A 22,795-nucleotide genomic window follows, 5' to 3' on the forward strand; every position below is an offset into this window, starting at 1 on the left:
ATAGACTTTTTTTAGCAGTTTTGTTGAAATAACTTCACATACCATACAGTCTAATGTGTACAAATCAATGTCTTCTAGTATATTCAGAGTTGTGCATTCATCGGCACAATCAATTCTAGAACGTTTTCACCCTCAATAGGATTCAGTATGTTATACAGTCCCATGTTTCATCTTCTGGTTTTCCTTCTAGAGACATACATGACCCTAACTTGTCCTTTTAATCCAATGACAACCACGTATCATTGCTGCTAATTGTACTCACCATAATGTACTACCATCACCTCTATGCATTTACAAACATTTTAAATCAACTTTATTACATATTCTGCACAAATTAAGCATCAGTTCCCCATTCTCTGTCATCATTCTATCTTCTGGTGACCTATGTTCTAGATTTCAGCACCATGAGTTTGCTAGTTGTATTTAGTTCACATTAGCAAGGTCATTAAATATTTGACTTTTTGTGTCTGACTTACTTCACTCACCATAATGTCTTCAAGGTTTATCCAGCTAGTCACTTACATCATTACTTCATTTCTTCTTACAGTTGCATGATATTCCATCATATATATATATGATGGTATATATATATATATATATATATATACCATCTTTTGTTTATCCATTCATTGATGATGGACACCTGTGTTGTTTCCATCTTTTGGCAACTGTGAATAATGCTGCTATGAACATCAGTGTGCAAATAAAATGTCTGTTCACATCCCTGCTTTCAATTCTTCTGAGTATATACCTAGTAGCGGGATTGCCAAATCATGTGGCAGTTCTATATTTAGCTTCCTGAGGAACTTCCAAACTGTCTCCCACAGCAGCTGTACCATTCCACATTCCCAGTAAATACGTGTTCCTGTTCTCTACATCCTCTCTAACACTTGCAGTTTTCTATTTTTTCAATAGTGGCCATTCTAGTCAGTGAGAAATGATAACTCATTGTAGTTTTGATTTGCATTTTCCTAACAGCTGGTGATGCTGAACATCTTTTGATACGCTTTTTAGCCATTTGTTTATCCGCTTTGGAAAAATGTCTACTCAAGTCTTTTTCCCATTCTTTCATTGGGTTGCTTGTCTTTTTATCACTGAGGTAGAAGATCTCTGACCATAGATCTTTACTATAAACCATAGGTAGTGAAAACTCAGGACCGCAGGGAAGTCTGCATCAAGAGGATCTTTGTGGAGAGGAGAAGGAGATACAACCCAACACACATATCTTGGCTCATATCAATCAATCCCAAAGCTGAAACTCCGGAGGGTGGGGGTTTTAGAAATGATCAGGTAAATTACTGTGAAATCTCAGGGAATTGGGGTTAACTCCTCACTTTCTCAGGCACAAACAGTGAAAAGCATGTGGTCCAATATGGGATTGCCCAAGAGGTAGATTAGAAACGGCTGAAAAAAAAAGCTAGCAGTAAAACCTTATTTCCCTTTCTGAACCTTCAATGCCCCCCCCCTCCAGTTGAGAAAGTCATTAACTTCATCTTGCACCCAATTTAAAAGCCTTGGATAATAAAAAATACAGGGCATTGGATAGAGATTTATACATTGGCAATTGGTCTTTGTGAGATGCAAATATTTATCCAGAGGTGTGGTTATGTGACATGGTTATTTGCAGTGAGTATTTGTGGAAATAACTTGATCCATCAAATGTCTTTCCTTCCTTCAAAATCATCCCATATCCCCATATCCAAGAACAAAGAATTATACAGTACTGATGGCTAGACTTAATGGAGACCTTGCCAGATGAAAAAAACACACAAATGAATAAATCAGAAGAACAAGTTTGAATGATTCTATTGCAGGAGGAGGAGGAAGGGGGGGAGTGCAAAGGTAAAATGAAATAAAGGAAAGTATCTATAAAGGGAATTGTGAGGAAAGCATATATGTGGAACATTAGGGCCAAATGCCTTGTCCATTTACCCTTTTGTCCTCTTTGGGAGTGGCCATGGGGAGCATTGGACCTGACTACCAATAAAAAATGAGGCATCCTGAAGAATATTTCTTAAAGTTTGAGAGAGCTTCTGAATTATAGTTAGCATCCCTTTTTTCCTGCTACTCCTAAAACAGCAGAAACCACACATACATCTAGTGTGCTGGCGTAAGGGAGAAGGCAGCAGAGTAAAAGTAGACCAGCATTGTAGGAGAAGCTAAAAACAATATCCATTCATAAAAGCGACAACAAAAAATAATACCAAGGAAAAAAACCAAATGATATGTAAAAGATTTTTGTAAAGAAAAGTTACTAAGTTGCAAAAAAGGAAGGGAAAGATAAATATGCTTAAGTGGGAACATTTGAAAGAGGATAGTGACAGGATAGTGACAGTATGCCTCCGGAGGATCTTCAACAAGGGAAGCCACAGAGGACAGCTCAGCCAGGTGTGTGAAGATCCCAGAATGTACCACCGAGTAACACGACAATGGAATAAATGGTGTTGGGTTCATTGGTTAAACGTCTGGGGGAAAAAAAAGTAAAGTTAGATCACTAATTCCCAACTTGCACAAAAGTGAATTCCAAATAGATGCATGAGATGAAACTTTAGAGAGAAGATATGATAGGATTAAAAACTTATATGGGAGGATGTTTTTGCAATCTGGAGGTGGGGAAGGCCCTCCTAAAGCACACAGAAAACAAGAAGCCATAAGGGAATGGAACTTGGGGTGAAAAGGGGGACATGAACAAAGTGAGGGGTGAAGTGGCAGACTGTGAGAAGATTCAAGCAGTGTCTGGAAGAGACAAGGGGTTGGTCAGTCCTCTGCAGGACTGTGGTTGACTCTGGTGCAGCATCCATCTTCATCTTATACCAATCTGCATCCGCCTAGAAAGGAACCAGGAGTAAATCCTTGCCACAGATGCCAAATTCTTAGCTGAAGGGTGCTACATTGTACAGATCAACTCGGTAAGTGTTGTGCCAGCCCATAGATGACACTTCAAAGTGAGAGTACTGTGGTTGAAACTGCTTTGAGCGTGGCACATATGGCCCCAGTGAAGATGCAGTGCTTGAAACTGGACTCAGTGCTTAAGACTGGAAGCTGGATGTCTGTAACCTTGTGTGCAGTAGTCTGTGGCAGTAGTTCCAGATTATTCAAGGGACTGTCCAGGCTGAGGCAGCACCATCAAGGCAAGCATGCTTCCCCGTTGAATGTGACAAGTTCAATTTGGGTGGTCTTGTCAAGGCATTTGCAACAGAGAAACACAGGAAGTATCTCTTTTAATTACAGTTTGTGATTGATGTTTCAGTGCTGTTTTAATCTTGAATTATGGGTGGGAGGGAACACTGTAGTGTTTGTAGTGCTTGAAGCCTCTAAATATTGTAATCAGGCTCTGATGGCAGGCATGCTCTCAACTCCCCTTCACCAACATACACAGAATCCATTAGGAAGTGGGTTCATAACCTGACTCGGCAACCAATCCAGGGATGAAGGGCGAAGAGAAGATGCGCGCTTCCGGATACTGGGAGTATTTGGAGGAGGGCGGTGCCGGTGATGGAAAGGATGGTTTTGAGTTGGGCCAAGATCACACTGTGCAGATACATCAATGCCTGCAGACCTTGCTGTCACAGAGATGATCAGGAGGTGGACAGAAGGTCTCCAAGGCTCTCCCCGCATTAGGAGTCATGTGGCCTTAAAGTGGTAAGTGCCTAGAGATGGTGGACAGCTGCTTGTAGTAGTACACAAGTCAGCATTCAGTGGTGTGCACAGAGCAGGGAGTTACATGTTAATTTTTGGACCACAAACCAGGAGGAAGGAGAAAATCCTCTGCCTTTCAGCTGAGATTAAGGCGGCAAAGCAGGCTCAACTGGAAAAAAGTAGATGTGGGAGCTGTCTGCAGGGAAATCCTACTGGAAAAACAGACTGCCCGGCAGAACGGAGGTTAGCTTGGGAGAAAGGAGTGGTCACATTTGCAGCCGTTAGGAAACAAGACAGAGCCCCCCAGCCAACAAAGGAAGCCCAGTGGGCTGAGCCTTGATGGGAGTGTGGTATTGCAGCGACCCCAAGTCTCCCATTGACCATCCAAGGCCATCCAAGGCACCGGGGCTTGGGAAGGGTCAGGGATCCCATTCCTGGTTGGAGGATTCCTCAGAGAGGGTCTGAGGACCTAGCAGGCACCCAGGACGCTACTCAGATTGAAGGATGGAGTGTATGGGTACAGGCTGGAAAGCAGTAACTTACCTGGAATCCTGACGTTGGTGGGAGGAAATAAAATAAAATGAAACTATGCTCTGTTTGGAGGAGAGCAGTCGGAAGGCAGAGCTCTGTAGAGACCACCGCTGCCCAGGACACAGTGGCCCCAAGCAGCATCCCAGGGAAGCCAGGGGAGGGCACAGGGCACAGAGGCAGCTCTGCCCAGAGGAAACATAAATGTTTCTGTGTTTTCCATGGGCTTGAGGAGGAGGACCATTTCTTGACACATCGAAAGCATGCAGGAAACAAACCTGGCTTTGGTGATGCGTGGGAATAAGGTTTGCTGGACATGTTGGGGAAGTGGTGTGGCAGGATGAGTTGCCCAGACCCTGGAGTGGTTCAGTGCACACGGGCTCTCTCTTTCCTCGCAGGGTTGTTGGGACCTTGGATGGAGGGTATGGAGGTGTCACACGATGGAGGTGCAGGCCACGGGCCTGTCAAGCAACCTCCACATCTGCCCTGCCACCACTCTGGGGAGTTAATGGAGGACTCCACTGCCCCCTTCTTGGATCCCACCAATGGGACAAGGCAAAGGGCAGAAAGGAGGTTCCCCCAAAGGGGGCAGGGGCCAATCCTTCTCATTCTGCCAGGAACTTGTGTGTGGGATGGCAATGGAGGCAGGGGGGACCGAAGTAGATCTAGCTGCTGCTTGGCAGGTGAGATCAAACAATACACAGTAGGCCCTTAGCAAATGGCAAGAACTATGGCTAAATTATACACTAAATGCCTTTGGACGCAGGTCAGCGTGCTCCCCCCTCCCCACGCTGGATATGTAGACAAACCCAAAGATACTGACTTTCCTCTCTAGGCTGGCAGTCAAGAAATGCACCTTTATTGAGGGATTTCTGTGTGCCAGGCACTGTGCTGGTTGCTCCTCTTTTAGTCCTCTCAACATTCCTTCTTAATCCCCCTCCGCCCCCACCCCCAACCCCTTCTGGAACCTTTTACTGAGCACCAGAGCCCATTTCAACCTCTGCTTGCTGTAAGCACTGGCAAGCGTGCATTTGTCAGCACGCAAGCGTCTCAGATAGTTAGTGTGTGTTTTTGTCCTTTTCTTCATGCAGGCTGTAAACTCAAGGACAAGGACCATGTTTCTTTTTTTTTTTGCCAATCAAAGCGCACAATTTTATTGACGATACACACAAACGTAGTCTCGGGTGCATGAGGCTAACTCAGTACAATTGGTAGAGGGGGAGTGCTGTTTTTTGTTTTTGATGAATAGGCTCACCATTAATCCGCTTGCGTAGAAGAAAGAGTAAATACAAAGAAATTCAATCTAAGCAGCAACAAATGCATTTCCAGCACAAGCTCTGATGCACGGCTGGTCTCCACGAAACGGTCCAGCTTAAACAGGGAGACCACCACAGGCAGCAACTTCACTCGTGTTGCTATAGTATGACATTCTTTATCCACAGCTGGCAGCTGAAAGGACCCCTTTACCACATGAGGACAGCTGGAAGGGGGTAATTTACAATGTGCATTGCCTGCCGCCTGCAAAACCAAGAAGTTACTGAAAGCTCTGTGGGGATCCCTGCCTGGCCAGTAAGAGTACGGTCCTGGGTTTAGCAACTGTAACATTCACCCAACTCAAGGATGTGGTGATCGGCTAAGGCTGGATCTTCAGTAGCACCCTCTGCAGATTCTTTGAATGAGAATTCAAGCGAATGTTCACCAAACGGGTTTTGGGTGGATTCACTCCCTTTCTGTTTGAATTGGTCATTTAAGGGGCAAGTACGTCCAAGAGAATGTCTCTGTTTCCACTTCTGATAAAGAGGGACATGAATGAGAACAGCATTTGGGCACTGAGCAACTCCCCTGCCAAGGCTGCCTTTTCAGACAAACTCATTAGCGGTTTCAAAACCTGAACCTCAGCACATCCACTCCCCTCTGCTATCAATGGAAACTTCAAGTCTGAAACGGACTTGGCAAGCATGTTATTAATAACCGTCATGGTTTTTAACAAATTTAATCCCGCCTGCTGCAGAAATGAGTTGCAGCAATGTGACACAGTCTCCTGACACACTTCACTGATGTACATCTTAATCTGGCCCTGATGTTCAACACTCACATTCAACATATCCAGGGCACGCACAGCCTTCTCCTTCACAGCGGTTCTGGGAGTGGGGACCACGCTTCTAGTAATTGGGAGGCTGGGCAAATCACAGTTGGTATTGTGGGTAGAGGAAAAACCAGCCTCCCTGGCCTGAGCAAACAGCATTTTTACCTGAATGAAAGGACAACTTGGAGAGATGAAGAACAACACTCACATTTTTAATGTTCTAAGCACTCACCTTTATGAGGACATGTTTCTCTTTGGGAGGTACTGGGTCATTCCATGTAGGATTCATCTCTGCCTCATTCTCAGGGCTTCCCTTTTTTGTTCCCTCAACCCCATACCTCTAATCTATCCACCCCTGTCTGCAGTTACCCACTCTTCTTTCTTACTCTGTTTACATCGTTTTCTGATTCATGAGTAAATGCTGAGGAAACTTCTAACTCTGACCACCAAACTTGCTTTCACTAAGTGCATGATATGAGCACATCCCACATCTCTGACAAGTCTCACTCCTTGCAAAGGCCATCTAGTTTTGGTCTCCCAGGAAGGAGTTTATTGGGCTTATTTTGGGGGGCACAAGGTGCCTTAAGTGCCATCCAGTATGGACCTAGGAACAGTAAAATACATGGAATTTTTTGTTTGTTTGTCTGGCATGGACATGGTCCGGAACTCGAACCCAGGTTTCTGGCATAGACTTTTATTGAAGTCTCCCCACATTGGCATATCATCAAACAGTTGCAAAGTTATCAATATTTCCCTTTCCTAATTTAGGAACGTAATTTTCAAATGTTTCTCATCTGTCATTTACCTTCTTCAATCTCATTCCACCATTTTCCCACAGTACAGCCCTTGCTTTATACAGCACCAAAATAAGGAAGAGAACAAAGGCTGGGAGAGGGAGAATTTGAGTTGCCTCCGAATCTGTATTCTAATTCTGTCACCCCTGTCCCCACCTTTTATCAATATGATATCACACTGTGTGAAGTAAATTTCTTCCTCCCTTGCCTAGACTTATGTCTACCAGCAGACAGAAAATGGTGGATTTACCGGCACATAAGTCTCCGGGCACCCTCTCCAGATTGAGGACTCTGGCTCTCAAGTATTTTTCATTTAGGTCCCAGGCATATACCTCACACCGCCTTCCAGCCACTACTTTCATCGTATCACCTCTCCCTCCCAAATGAACGCCTTTCCCACTCTCCTGCCCCTCCCCCGACACTCCATGGATCCTGCCGTCTCCCTTCAAATGCCTACTTTTCTGTCCTATCCCCCTTTTTGGTAAATATTAATATTGCTTTCTCAGCATTGAAAGGGGTTGGGATTAAGTAAGGGTGTTCTGAAAACAGCACAGGAATGGTTTTGGTTTCGCATTTGCCTCTATTATCCCCTTGTGACTGGTTCAGGCCCCACATTTCCCTGAAGGAACCCCACACAGTCGATACCACATATGCTGTAATTTTCTTCCTCATCCTTTCACTTGGGTTGTGCCTCCCCCTACAGACCTACAAGCAGATAAACAGGTAAGAGTCTATGAACACTTATCCTGTAGGTTATCCTGGAGGTTATTGTTATGCACTATATAGATATCCCTTTTTAGTTTATGGTGTATTGGAGTGGCTGGAGGGAAGTACCTGAAACTGTAGAGCTGTGTTCCAGCAGCTTTGATTCTTGAAGTTTCTTGAAGATGATTGTATAACTATATGGCTTTTGAAATGTGACTGTGTGGTTGTGACGAACTTGTGTCTGATGCTCCTTTTGTCCAGAGCTTAGACAGATGAGAAAAAAAAGTATAAAATATAAATAAATAATAGGGAGGATAAGGGGTAAAATAAATTGGATAGATGGAAATACTAGTGTTCAATGACAGGGAGAGGTAAGGGATATGGGTTGTATGAGTTTTTTCTTTTTATTTCTTTTTCTGGAGTGATGCAAATGTTCTAAAAATGATCATGGTGAAGAATATACAAGTATGTGATAATATTGTGAGTCATTGATTGTATAATATGGTTGAACTGTATGTGTGTGGACATTTGTCAACAAAAAGTATTAAAAAAAAAAAAAAAGATGATTCAGGGTTCCGATTGTCAAACCTTTCCTATCTCTTACTCTCAGCTCCCTAGCACCAGCTTTCCATCAATCCTATACACATTTAGGGAACTAAGATGAACTGGTGGATGGGGTAGGGTGCAGGTCTCTACCCCCACACCCTCATCCTGACCCTGAAGTTTACAAGCCACCCTTACCCTCACAACCTCCTGCACACAATTTCTTCCTTCTCCACTTGGCTATAAACACATCTCTCTGATGTCAACAGGGAGCTGATAGCTGAGCCAGAAAGACTTCACTTCTCTCCAATTCTTGGTCACCAATGAGCCATGGTCCTCAATTTCCCTTCCACCAGCAGTGATGCATGAGAGTGCCTGCCTCTCTCTTTTCCCCCAGCACCACCATATCTGTCACTGACTATTTTTATTTGCCAATCTTAGAAGGCAAAGGAAAAAAAGATTTCTATCTTATTGGAATCTTATTTCCAGGGAAGGAATATCTCTTCTCCTGGAGCAAGTAACTATTTCTGCTTCTTAATCTTCTCCTAGGCAACAATCCATCTTTTTGTTTCCCCTCCCCTCAGCCACCAATATCCAGTATTTTGCCTAGACCCATAAGAAAGTAAATTTCATTAAATGAACCAAGAAGAGAAGGAGATATTTTAATTACTTATTGCCTGACTTGGCTCACTTTTCTTGGAAATACTAACTTTGGTAAGAAAGATTTGTATATGCTTTCATATATATAAGGAGTTGTCTGGGGTAATGTTTGCCAAAGTATAATCACTGTTTATTTCTAAGAGTGATATTTAAGGCATAGCACATTCTAGCTGCAGTGTCAAATGTTAAGGCCAATGGGGCGTGGATATGAACAAAGTTGTTTCTTGGGCTTTCCACACAGGTATCCACAGGTGATATTTATATTGCTGAGTTCAATATAGTCCAAGTTCCAAATCCTGATTTTGTCTTCAAACTAAAAATAGGCACGATCTAATGACCTTATATTTAATGGAAATGCACACACATATTCACCAGAAGACGTGTATAAGAATATTCAAAACAGCACTATTCATAACATCTCCAAACTGTAAATAACCCATCAGCACTGAAATGGATAATTATGGTATAGCCATATGGGATTCACATTCATAAATGACAACAACTGCTGTACACGCAATAATATTAATCTCAAAGACAATGTTAGCAAAAGAAGTAAAACAAAAATAATATGTACTGTATGATTCATTTTACATAAAGTTTTTTATTAATTTTATTTTTTAAAAAATACCAATAAATACCATTTACATAAAGTTTTAAAAACATGAAAAACTAAACAAAAAAAAACATGCAAAACTAATCATTGGTGTTAGAAATCAGGATAGTAGTAATCCTTGGATGGGTTAGTGACTATATGGTAGCATTCAGGGAGATTCCAGCATGCTAGTAATGTTTTGTTTCTTGCTTACTTTGTGAAATTCATTGGGCTGAACACTCAAGATGTGTGTACAGGTTAGTATGTATGGTATACTTCAACTAAGGGTTAGCAAAAAGCCTCAATAGCAATTTAGGGAAATGTGAAATAAGTTAATGAAAGCAATCCTTCTCCTGAGCTGGAGAAGCTGGACAAAATGTATTTTTTTAAATTTGCTTGAAGGCACCAGAGGGCTAACAAGATAGTGAAGAAAAATTGGTTCATAATAGGAAGTGGTGGGGTTAAGTTGAGTCCAATGTTAGGGCCACTTTTCAAATGGGAGCATATGCAGTTATTGAAGGGACTATTGAGAGGTTATGCACAATTTTAAGCAGCCTCTGGATGCTAGGGGTGCAGATATTACAATTCAAATCTTACCAAGAAGGATAGTTGGTGATCTTCAATCACTTTGGGTTGTAACGCTGAAAGAGCCGCACCTCAAAGTCATGAACCAGAGATAGACCAGGCCCTCAAAAGACTGCAATCTAATTTTTTAAATATTTTTTATTGTGAAATATAACATATATACAAAAAAGTAATAAATTTAAAAGTACTTTTTTTTTTTTTTTTTATGGGCAGGCACAGGGAATTGCACCCGGGTCTCCAGGATGGCAGAGGCGAGAATTCTGCCACTGAGCCACCAATGTACTACTCCTCAAAGTAGATTTTAACAAGTTACTTGTAGAACAAACTTCAAAGTATGGTGTGTGTATTAGTTAGGGTCCTCTAGAGAATAGAATCAGCAGGAGATATCAGTAAATACAAGATTTATAAAGGTGTCTCACACGACCATGGGAATGCAAGAGTCCAAAATCCACAGGGTACGATGTGAAGCTGGCAGCTTGGATGAACGGTCTTGATGAACTCCACAAGAGACGCCTGCTAGCTGAAGAAGCAGTGAAAAAATTATCTCTTCTCCCTAACAGTCTTCAGCTGATTGGAATATCTCATTTGTGGGAGACATGCCCTTAGTTGATCACAGATGTAATCAGTCACAGCTGCCATTAACTGACTAATGATTTACTAAACCAGCCTTCTGGTTTATTAACCAGCCACAAAATATCCTTGCAGTAATGGTAAGGCCAGTGTTTGCCTAGCCAAACAACTGGGCACATCACCTGGCTACGTTGACACCAGAACTTAACCATCACAATATGGGTTACAGTTCCATCATTTCAGGTGTTTCCTTCTAGCTGCGCTAAGACACAGGAGACTAAAAGGATACAGCAGAAGTAGCCATTTGGGCCTTTGTTCCATGGCCAGCTTCCTCGTATACGTCTGAAAGCTGCACCTTTCATCCTTCAGAAGCCTGAAGATTTCAGAGTTGATTTATGGAGTGTTGTTTTGTCCCCAGCATAACATTCAGGTACTGTATCATTTACCCACTTACTGGTTGTTAAATCACTAAACTAGGTATGACCCTCAGGTGAAGCAAGAAGAGCTATGGATGATGGAACAAATGTAAACAAGATATTGTCAAGAATCATAAGAACTTAAAGAGCAGAAAGAACAGTATCACAAAAGGCTTGTGAGTGAAATTACATCTATTTCCACACAGTACAGGCTTAAGATGAAGGCAGAGAATATAAGAAAGTTTGGAAATGTTTTCTCTGACCACAGACATTGTTTCCTCAAAATAATGCCTCTCTGAATGTGACTTCACTTTTAAGGAATTCACTTCATGCTTTATTAAGCATGAAGGAAAACAGAATGGATACAATGAGTTTTGCCATAGTTTGTCCCACAGGATAGTCATCCCCTTTAAGTGTAATGAGTGTGAAAGCCTTCTGTTGGAAATTCAACCTCAGGAGATACCTGAAAATTAATACTTGAGAGAAGCCATTTGGAGTTAATGAATGTGGGAAAGTTATATTCACATCAAAGGAATCATGCAGGAGTAAACCCTTTTTCGTAGGTGTCTCGCTTTTCATCTTTCCTTCCTTGCCAGAGTGCCCACATGTCCTTCTCAGGTGTGTATTCAATAAACTTTCTATCTGCTTACTCTATTAAAACAAAAACCCTGTGCATAAGGAATATTGGAAGTCCTTCAGGCAGGCATGAAATCTCATTGAGCATGAGAATATTCATACATAAATTAATATTGTAATGATCGTGGGAATACGTTTATCTGAAGCAAAAATCTCATGAAGTGTGAGAAAATCCATACAAGAGAGAAATGATTTGAGTGTCCTGAATGTAGCAAATCTGCTTTTAACAGTCATCTTTTACTCCAAATTTGAAAAGCCATACAGGGGAATAAGCATATACACGTAATGTGGGAAAGCTTTAAACAAGATAGAAAACCTCTGAATTCATCAGAAAATTCATAATGGAGAGAAATCATATAAATTTAAGTTTATATGAAAAAATTAAAATGGGAAAGCTTTAATTCAAATATATCTCAGACACAAGAGATTTCATACTAGAAAGAGACGATATGCTTGTAAGGAATATGAAAAAGCCTTTAGTCACAAATCACATCTCACAAAACATAAGAAAACTCACAATGGACTGAAAGAATATGAATGTAAAAAATGTGGAAAAGCCTTCAGCCAAAAACAATACCTCATTAAACATCAGAACATTCATTCTGGAGACAAACCCTATATATGCAGTGAATGTGGAAAAGCCTTCAACCATGAAAACCTTATTACACATCAGAGAATCCATACTGCAGGGAAACCTTATGAATGTGATGGATGTGGGAAAGCTTTCATTCAGAAATCAAGCCTCATTACACACCAGAGAAGGCATACTGTAGAGAAACCCTTTATGTGTAAGGAACATGGGAAAGGCTTCAGCTACAAATCAAATCTCACTGAGTATGAGAAAATTCATATCGGAGAGAAACCTTATAAATGCGATGAATGTGGAACAGCCTTCAGTCACAGGCAGGATGTCAGCAAACATGACAACATTCATACTAGAGATAAACCTTATGAATGTAATAAGTGCGGAAAAGTCTTTTCTCAAATCACATCATTGTACTTGTAAGAATTCATACAGGTGATAAACCTTACGAGTGTACGTGGGAAAGCATACTCTCAAAAGTTCGTCTCTTACTGTACACCTTAGAAATCATACAGATGAGAAAACTTATGGATGTGGTGATTGTGGAAAAACCTTTTCTCAGTTCTCAACTCCGGCTTACATGCAAGAGTCCATACAGGTGAGAAGCCTTATCAGTGTAGTGTATGTGGAAAAGCTTTTAGCCAGATGTCACACCACAGTAGACACTAGAGAATTCATGATCATTAAAAATGCTATGAATTCCTAGAATAAAGAAAGCCTTCAGCAGACTCATAACCCATTAGAAAATTCATTCTAAACCAAAATACCACAAATGTGGGATAGCTTTAAAAAGAAACTCGGTACTTATTGTCCAAGAATTTTCATGAAGACAAAGAGGAGTAATAAAATTAAAACTTGTCCTACACAAACTCATAGCATATGTTATTTTTGTTAAACTTTTAGAAGCCTTCTCATTTAAAGGCAGGAACAAGTATGGATCCTGTTATACCTCTGCTGCTGATCATAGTCCTGAATGGAGGTTCTAACTAGCACAGTAAAATGGAAGAAAAAGTGATATAAAAATTAGAAAGGAAGAGACAAAATTACCTTGTTTAGGTAATATGATACACTACATAAAACTCTAATTATTAAAGTTATTTGATATTGATGTATTAGTAGTTATGAAGAATAGAATGTGTTGTCAAGAAACATTACCATAAACATGTGGGAAAGGAATAGTAGCCACCAGTAAGGGAATGAGTGGATAAAGGGTGTGGTATTTTCTGTTGCAGCAGAAAACTGTGGAATAGCTAAATAATGTAAAACAAATGTATAAATTAACAAGAAGTTATGGCAAGCTTCTGAGTGAAAAAACCAAGATTCAGTATGATGCATATACAATACTACATTTTTATAAGTTTGAATAAAACACCTACAAAGACAAAAAAACAATATAATAATTCAATAGTCATACTCATTTAAATCCTATCTTCTCTGATACAACTTCTCCTTTTCCATTGATCCTTCCTCCAATCTTCAGGGATATTTGGGCAATAGCAATTCTAACTTTTTCATGTTGAAAAGGGGTGTTGACATTATGGGGCAGGGGGATGCAACTGGTTGATGCTCTTGGAAAGACTGGTAACTCTGGGTTTCAAGGCTTATCTGGCCTAGGAATCATCTGGAGGCTATAGGTTTCTGAAAAATAAACTTAGTGAGTAAGACTTTTATAGCATCTCAGATAGATGCCTGGATATTCTTTAAGGGTTTGCAGAAATACTGTTGGTTGGGGCTTGGAATACTAAGGCAATTAGCAATATTTAGCTGAAGCTTCCATAAGAGTAACTTCCAGAATAGCCTCTAGACTCTATCTGAAATCTCTTAGCCACTGATACCTTATTTTGTTTCATTTCTTTTCCCCCTTTTGGTCAGATAGGCATTGTCAATCCCATGGTGCCAGGGCCAAGCTTATCCCTGGGAATGATGTCCCATGTTCCCAGGGAGACTTACATCTCTGGATGTTATGTCCCACATGGGGAGAAGATAATTATTTTACTTGCAGAATTGAGCGTAGAGAAAAAGAGGCCAAATCTGAGCAACAAAAGAAGTGCTCTGGAAGTAGCTCTTAGACACTATTATAGGCAGGCTTAGCTTCTCCATTACAGATATAAGTCTCATAAGGCAGCACTCAAGATCAAGAGCTTGGCCTATTAACTTGGGAGTCCCTAATGTTGAAGAGAGTATCAGGGACTTCCCAGGTGTGAAAGCTTAATAGTTCCCTATTTTTCCTCCAGCCCCTCAAGGGACTTTGCCAATATTTTAAAATTATCTGCCCAACATATTCTGGAATGTATCCATATACTGCCTTAAGCTATTCAGAATTGCAAAACCTCATTCCCAATTCTAGGCTCCATGTATTTAGGTTGTTTAACTGAAGTGGCCAGACAGGTTAAGTTAGATTGCGTGCTAAAGAAAATTTAGGTTTGGACAAAATAAGCCTCTCTTCCTTTGACCTCATACAGTAGGTGACATTCTAAAATACAGACAATGTCATCCTTTACCATGTACTCTTATTTACCTTAGTCCTAATAAGATTGGCTTCATTCTTATCTCTAATTGAAGCCTGATCTCTTTTTTTGTTTCTTTAACAGTTGTGGTATGCAGCAAAGCTGACTTTCAGTGCTGCAGAATTCAAACTCTGAGTCTTAGGTATCACCCAGGTACCCAAACTTCCAGGGAGATATCAGGTTATACACATATAGCACAGCATCTCAGAACTTAGAATAACACTTAAAGATCAGGACTAAATGTGACTACTGTAAGAGCTTACAATCTAGGCCCTAATTTTCTTATAAGTATTTTGTAAAAGAGACCATACAATATTTGTCCTTTCTTTCTGGCTTATTTTGCTCAACACAATGTCCTCGTGGTTGATTCACCTCATTACATGCTAGACATTACATGTCTAACTCTACATATTAAGACTCTGAGTTTATATTTTCGAGGGTGTTTGTATTAGTGAATTCATACAGTACCCATATTTTTGTGTCTGGTTTATTTTGCTCAACATTATGTCCTGAAGGTTCATCTATGTTGTCGTATGTTTCAGGACCTCATTTCTTCATACTGCTGCATAATATTCCATTGTATGTATATACCACATTTTGTTTATCTGCTCATCTGTTGATGGATGCTTAGGTTGTTTCCATCTTTTGGCAATTATGAATAATGCTGCTATGAATGTTGATGTGCAAATGTCTGTTTGTGACAGTGCTTTCAGCTCTTCTGGGTATGTACCGAGTAGTGGTATTGCTGTGTCGTATGGCAACTCAACATTTAGTTCTCTGCAGAACCACCAACTGTCTTCCATAGGGACTGTACCATTACACATTCCCATCAACAGCGCATAAGTGTTCCAATTTCTCCACATCCTCTCCGACATTTGTAGTTTCCTGTTTGCTTAATGGTAGCCATTCTTATAGGCACAAGATGATATCTCATTGTGGTTTTGATTTGCATTTCCCTTATACCTAATGAAGATGAACATCTTTTCATATGCCTTTTAGCGATTTGTATTTCCTCTTTGGAAAAATACCTATTCATATTTTTTGCCCATTTTATAATTGGATTATTTGTTCTTTTGTTTTTGAGTTCTATGATTTATTTTTATATACTGGATATCAAACCCTTATCAGATAAATGGTTTTCAAATATTTTCTCCCATTGAGTTGGTTGCCTCTCCACCTTTTTGACAAACTCCTCTGAGGCACAGAAGAATGTGATTTTGAGGAGTTCCCATTTATCTATTTTTTCTCTCATTACTTGTGCTTTAGGTGTAAAGTTTAAAAAGCTACTTCTTGCTTCCTGGTGCCTGCCCTCTCAAAAAAAAAAAAAGCTACTTCCTTTACTAGGTCTTCAAGATCTTTCCCTATATTTTCTTCTAGGACTTTAGTGGTTCTGGCTCTTATATTTAGGTCTTTGATCCACTTTTGAGTTAATTTTTGTATAGGGTGTGAGGTCGGGGTCTTTGTTCATTCTTTTGGCTATGGATATCCAGTTCTTCCAGCCCCATTTAACGAAAAGACTATTCTGTCCCAGTTCAGTGGATTTGGGGGCCTTGTCAAAGATCAATTGACCATAGATCTGGGGGTCTATTTCTGAACTCTCAAATCAATTCCATTGATCAATACTTCTATCTTTTCGACAATACCCTGTTTTGACCACTGTGACTTTATAATAAGCTTGAAAATCAGGAATTGTAAGCCCTCCCACTTCATTCATCTTTTTATTATGTTTTTGGCTATTTGAGGCCTCTTTTCCTTCCAAATAAATTTGATTACTGTTTTTTTCTATTTCTGCAAAGTAAGTGGTTGGGATTTTAATTGATAGTGCATTGAATCTATAAATCAATTTGGGGAGAATTGACATCTTAAAGATATTTAGCCTTCCTATCCATGAACACAGGATGTCTCTCCATCAGTTTAGATATTCTTTGATTTCTTTTAGCAATGTTTTGTACTTTTCTATGTACAGGTCCTTTACATCCCTGGTTAAGCTTATTCCTAGATACTTGATTCTTTATTTGCTACTGTGAATGGAGTTTTTTTTAATTGTCTCTTCAGTTAGATTCTGTATAGAAACATTACTGATTTTTGTGCATTAATCTTGTATCCTGCTACTTTGCTGAATTTGTTTATTAGCTCAAGTAGCTTTGATGCAGATGTCTCAGGATTTTCCAAGTATAGGATGATTTCATCTACAAATAATGTAATGTTTACTACTTCCTTTCTGATTTGGATGTCTTTTATTTCTTTTCCTTGCCAGATTGCTCTAACTAGAAATTCTACTATAATGTTGGATAATAATAGTGACAGTGGGCATCCTTGTCTCTTTCCTGATCTCAAGGTAAAAGCTTTCAGTCTCTTGCCATTGACTATGATGCTGGCTGTGGGTTTTTCATATATGCCCTTTATCATATTGAAGAAGTTTCCTTTGATTCCTACCTTTGGAAGTGTTTTTATCAGGAAAGGATGCTGAATTTTGTTGAATACTTTTTCAGAGTCAGTCTGATATTTCTTTTGATTTGTTACTATGTTGTATTGCATAGATTGATTTTCTTGTGTTGAACCACCCTTGCATGCCTGGAATAAACCCCACTTGGTCACGTTGTATAATTATTTTAATGTGTCATTGTATTCAATTTTGTTGAGAAGTAGTACATCTATATTCATTAGAGAGATTGGCCTATAGTATTCCTTTCTTGTAGCATCTTTATCTGGTTTTGGTATTAGAGTGATGTTAGCGTCACAAAATGAGTTAGATAGTGTTCTTTTTCCTCAACTTTTTGGAATAGTTTGAGCAGGAATGGTGTTAGCTGTTTTGGAACGTTTGGTAAAATTCCCGTGAAGCCATCTGGCCCTGGGCTTTTCTTTGTAGGAAGATTTTTGATGACTGATTGACGCTCTGTACTTATAATTGGTTTGTTGAGGTCTTCTATTTCTTCTCGAGTCAGTGTACATTGTACACATGTTTCTAGGAATTTGTCCATTTCATCTAAGTTATCTAGTTTGTTGGTATACTGTTGTTCATAGTATCCTTTTATGATTCTTTTTATTTCTTAAGCGTCTGTGGTAACGACACCTCTCTCATTTCTGATTTTATTTATTTCTATCTTCTCTCTCTCTTTTATTATTATTATTATTATTTATTTATCTTTATTTATATATATTTTTTGGTGAGCCTAGCTAAGGGTCCATCGATTTCATTGATTTTCTCAAAGAACCAGATTTTTGTTTTTATAGACTCTTTCTACTTTTTTCCATTTATTTCACTTTAATCTTTGTCATTTCTCTTCGTCTATTTGCTTTGGGGTTAGTTTGCTGTTTTTTCTCTAGTTCCTCCAGGTGAGCAGTTAAGTCCTTGATTTTGGCTCTTTCTTCTTTTTTTCATATAAGCATTTAGGGCAAGAAATTTCCTTCTCAGCACTGCCTTTGCAGCCTCCCATAAGTTCTGATATCTTGTATTCTCATTTTCATTCATCTCCAGATATTTTGTGATTTCTCTTGCAATTTCTTCTTTGACCCACTGATTGTTTGAAAGTGTGTTATTTAATCTCCATGTATTTATGAAAGTTCTGATTGTTTGGTGGTTATTAATTTCCAGCTTCATTCTGTTATGGTCAGAGAAAGTTATTTGAATAATTTAAATATTTTCAAATTTTTAAAGACCTGTTTTTGTGCCCCAGCATATGATCTATCCTGGAGAATGTTCCACGAGCACTAGGGAAGAATATATATCTTGGTGTTTTGGGGTGCAATGATCTATATATGTCTGTTAGGTCTAGGTTCTCTATTTCCTTATTGATCCTCTGTCTGTTTGTCTATCTATAGAGGAGAAGGTTGTTTTGAAGTCTCCCACTATTCTTTTTGAAATATCTATTGCCTCCTTCAGTTTTCCCAAAGTTTGGCTCATGTACTTTGGAGTTCCTTGACCTGGTGCATAAACATTTATGATTTTTTATTTCTTCTTGATGAGTTGTCCCTTTTATTAACATACAGCGTCTTTCCTTGTCTCTTATAACATCCTTGCATTTAAAGCCTACTTTGTCCGGTATTAGTATAGCTTCTCCTGCTTTCTTTTGGTTATAGCTTGCATAGAATATCTTTTTCCATCATTTCACTTTCAATCTGTTTGTATTGTTGGATCTAAGATGAGTCTTTTGTAAACAGCATATAGATGGGTCATATTTTTAAATCTATTCTGCAAATCCGTATCTTTTATTTGGTGAACTAACATTCAAAGTTGTTACTGTAAAGGCAGTTCTTGAATCTATCTTTTTTTTTTTTTTAACATGGGCAGGCACTGGGAATCGAACCCGGGTCCCCTGGCATGGCAGGCAAGCATTCTTGCCTGCTGAGCCACCGTGGCCTACCCTGAATCTATCATCTTATTCTTTAGCTTTAATTTGTCAGATCTATATATTTTCCCTCTCTTTCCTTTTATTCTTTAAGTTACCCTTACTATTCAATTCTATGCCTTCCTCCAGACCTCTCTCTCCTATATTTTCAGCCAACAGAGCTCCTTTTAGTATTTCTTTCAGGGCTGGTCTCTTGTTAACAAATTCCCTAAGCAATTGTTTGTCTGTGAAAACTTTAATCTGTTCTGCACTTTTTTTAAACATTTTTTATTGTGAAATATTTCATATATACAAAAATACAATAAATTTCAGTGTACATTGTAGCACACAGTTGTAGAACAGATTTCAAAGTTTGGTATGTTATACAGTTCCACAATTTCAGTGTTTTTCTTCTAGCTGCTACAAGACATTGGAGACTAAAAGAAACATCAATTTAATGATTCAGCAGTCATACTCATTTGCTAAATCCTATCTTCTCTATTATAACTCCTCCTTCTCCTTTGATCTTTCTGCGAATCTTTAAGGGTATTTGGCCTATGCCCATTCTATTTTTTTCATGAAATAGAATGTTACAATATGTGATAAGTAATGGAACTAGTTGATGCTCTTGGAGAGGCTGGTCCCTCTGAGTTTCAGGACTTATCTAGCCTAGGAACCATCTGGACATTATAGGTTTCTGGAAAATAATCGTAGTGCGTGAAACTTCTGTAGAATTTCAAATAGAACTCTAGGTGCTCTTAAGGGTTCACAGGCATGGTGTTAATTGGGGTTTGGCAAGTTGTGGCAATTGGAAATATCAAAATGAAGCTTGCGTAAGTGTAGACTCCAGAAAAGCCTTTCAACTATCCTAGCCACTGATACCTTATTTTGTCATGTTTCTTTCCCTCCTTTTGGTCAGGGAGGTGTTGTTGATCCCATAGTGCCAGGGCCAGGCTCACCCCTGGGAGTCTTGTCCCATGTTGCCAAGGAGACTTTCAGCTGTGCATGTCATGTCTCTTGTAGGGGGAGGGTACTCTCCCTCACTTTTGAAAGGCAACTTTTCTAGATAAAGAATTCTTGGCTAAAAATTTTTCTCTTTCTGAATCTCACCTCCGTTGTGCCTGTTGAGTAATCCAAACTTAATCTTATGTGGCTTGCCTTGTATATGATGAATCCTTTTCCCTTCCTGCTTTCAGGACTTTCTGCTTTTCTTCAGCATTTGAAAGTCTGATTATTATATGTCTTGGAGTGGGTCTATTTTGAGATCATTGGGCTTTTTTGATTTGCATATTTATGTCTTTTATAAGGGTTAGAAAGTTTTCCTTGATTATGTCCTCAAATAATCTTCCTAGCCCTTTACTCTTCTCTTCTCCTTCTTGGACACTAATGATTCTTATATTTGTGTGCTTCATGTTGTCCATCATTTCCCTGAGACCCAATTCAAATTTTTCCATCTTTTTCACCATTTGCTCTTTTGTGAATTGTAATACAGTTGTCTTATCTCCAGTTCATTTATTCTTTCTTTTACCTCTTCAAATCTGCTGCTGTGTGTCTTTAGTATATTTTTAATTTAATCTACAGTATCCCTCATTTCCATAAGTTCTGCTATTTTTTGACTTGTTCTTTAAAATTCTTCTTTATGCTCTTCTAGTGTTTTCTTGGTATCTTTTATGTCTTTAGCCAACCCATTAAACTTATTTAGGAGATTTGTATGGACATATTTGATTCGTTTATGTCTTCACCTATGTTTTAACCTGGTTATTTGACTGGGCCATATTTTCTTGCATCTTCATGTGCTTTGTGATTTGCTTGTCTTTGAGTCATTTGACTATCCTGACATGATTATTTTGAAAATTGATTTCCTTGGCTCATCTAAAGTTTCGTAGTTGCTTAGGTTTTGTTGAAGGTCTCCTTTTGCACTTGGCTTGTCATAATTCACCACCAAACCAAGGCCAGGACAGGAAGCACAACTCTGATTGGAGATCTGTTAAAAGCTACGGAGAAAGACATTTTGCCAGACTGCATTATCTTCATCTTCCCAGCAGATGGCACTCATGAGCTACCTCTTCCCCTCAGTTTCCACCTCCCCCTGACTAAATCAGCTAATTAAGGCAGTACCCAACCAAGTGCAAAGCCAGTCAAGGGCACAAGTCTCCATGCACGCTGACAGCCATCAACCCTGGGGTTGGGGGGTGAGCAGTGTGCACCATAGCAGAAAATCCACTTGTGGGCATGATGGGTCTGGTGGTCCCCATGTGCCCATGTGGAATGACCTTGAGCTGTAGGACTGAGGATTTGAAGTATCCATGCCCACAGCCAGCCTGGGAGTGCCTGGCAGTGTAGCACGGCCTACTTCCATGTCCCCGCCTGTCTACCTGTGCACACCGTGAGCACTCTGGGCCTCTGTGTCAAAAGGATAAAGGCAGCAGAATCAAAGGAGTCTCTTTCACTAGCCAATCTTCAGATCAGATCAGTTTTGTCTCCCCCATCCTCCTGAGTGGAGGGCCCCCCCAGTGTCAGCAAAAATCTGGTGCCCAGAGCTGCCTGCTTCAGGGGTGGGAGTAGGCCCTGTGCCCCAGCAGTAAGGTCTCTGTGCATGGGTATACCAAGTCTGCTGGCTTCTGGGTTCCCTATGGGATGTCCTGGCTGTGGAGCTGAGAGGGAAGATCTCTCAAGGTGATACAGTAGTGGGAGACTAGGAGAACAGCACTCCTTTGGCTCCCATTCTGGTCTGTGTGTTTCAACCTGCCCCAGGTGTGTGTAAACTCAACCTATCCTCTCAATAATAATTCCTCTGCTTTTTCATCCAGGTGCTCTCTATATAATGTAGAATCCCTCTCTGCTCACTAATACCCTGGAACCACTGTCTTGGTCATTTTTCTGTCACTTCTCTAGTTGTTCTACAGAGCAGGGGTGAACTCAGCCTCTGAAATTTAATTTTGAATCATCTCAATCACTGAACATTGGATTAAGATAATTCCAGAGTACTAGTGCTGACTAGATGCCTAGCCAACACAAATAGAAGCCATCTTTTGAGAAAGATATATCAACCTCAAATTTTTTCTAAAATTTTGCAAAATACAATATCTGACACAATAGAAAATAGTCAAGTGTACAGGAAAACAAATCAGCAGAGACAACAAACATTTGAAAAATGTTCACTGGGGTCTCAGATATTAGTGCTATCAGACAAGATTTAAAATAATATACTTATTATGTTTAAGAGAGAAAAGACAATATTGAGAATTTCTGCTGAGAACTGGAAACTCTTAAGAAGTATGAAATGGAAATGCTAGAACTGAAAAAGAGAATAATCTAAATTAAGAAATGATGGGATGGATTTTACATCAGTGTACACAAAGATAAAGAATTCTTGTACAAGAAGGTATATGAGAAAAAAAAGAAGGTATGAGAGAAAAAACTATCCAGAATGAATCACAGAGTCACAAAATGATGAAAAATTAAGAGAAAGAGACAGAGAATACAGAGAGAAGGTTTAACATAGGTGTACTTGAAATGCAGAAGAAGAGAAAATGAATGAGTTGGAAGCAATATCTAGAGAAATGATAGCTGAGAACTTTCTGAAAAGAAAGAGACAACAGAAATAGATCTACAGTGATTAG

The 22,795-nt window shown here is 39.6% G+C and overlaps 1 pseudogene; it reads right to left on the reverse strand.

The window, feature by feature from the left end:
- Positions 1 to 5,314: 5,314 nt before the first annotated feature.
- LOC143671884 (protein ARMCX6 pseudogene) lies at positions 5,315 to 6,542 on the reverse strand (annotated as a pseudogene).
- Between the last annotated feature and the right edge of the window lie 16,253 nt (positions 6,543 to 22,795).

This window comes from Tamandua tetradactyla, chromosome X (genome assembly GCF_023851605.1).
Source record: "Tamandua tetradactyla isolate mTamTet1 chromosome X, mTamTet1.pri, whole genome shotgun sequence".
NCBI classification, from domain to species: domain Eukaryota; kingdom Metazoa; phylum Chordata; class Mammalia; order Pilosa; family Myrmecophagidae; genus Tamandua; species Tamandua tetradactyla.